Raw genomic sequence first — 808 nt, 5'->3', positions numbered from 1 at the left:
AGCATTCACACTGATAAATAACTACAGAGAGGAATGTTATATATTTTTATTTAATCTTATTTAACTAGGCAAGTCAGTTCAGAACAAATTCTTATTTACATCACGGCCTGAGAACGAACCAGGGTCTGCAGTGACGCCTCTAGCACTGCAATGCAGTGCCTTAGATCACTGCGCCACTCGGGAGAAAAAAAAATACAAAAAATAAAAGGAGTACAGAAAGTCCAGGGCAGAAATCACATTGCAAAACTTCTTGGCCCGAATGTGACTTTCCCCACTGAAATATACTGATTTTCCTCTCTAAAACAGATGTGTAGGGAATCTATTATATCCTTACAAATTATCAAAGGGCCAAAACCTAGCAATGTCTCCTTTGAATGTGGAAGAAACATCTGTCTATGGCTGCCATGAAACGAGAGGAAAACAGCTGTGACTTGCATGGCTTATAAAGCTATACAAATAAAGAGAGTCGCACACTCTATATAGAAACTCCCAGTAATTTATTGGGTAAATTAACTAATGTTTCGGCAATCACTGTGGCGTTCACTGTGGCGATATTATCAACAGACTCAGCGGGTAGTTTTTAGGTACACCACCCGGTTCACAACGATAGCCGGTGGCCGGTTCCAGTATCTCAGAAACGACCGGCCTCCTGGGCTTTTCACACATGACAGTGTCTAAGGTTTTACTGAGAATGGTGCAACAAACACAAAAAAACAACCAGTGAGCGGCAGTCCTGTGGGTGAAAACAGCTCGTTGATGAGAGAGGTTGTAGGAGAATGGAAAGAATCGTGCACGCTAACAGGCGCTA

The sequence above is a fragment of the Salmo trutta genome, chromosome 10, assembly GCF_901001165.1.
Source record: "Salmo trutta chromosome 10, fSalTru1.1, whole genome shotgun sequence".
Lineage (NCBI taxonomy): Eukaryota > Metazoa > Chordata > Actinopteri > Salmoniformes > Salmonidae > Salmo > Salmo trutta.
The sequence above is the reverse complement of the archived record's forward strand: the minus strand, read 5'-3'. Positions refer to the sequence as shown.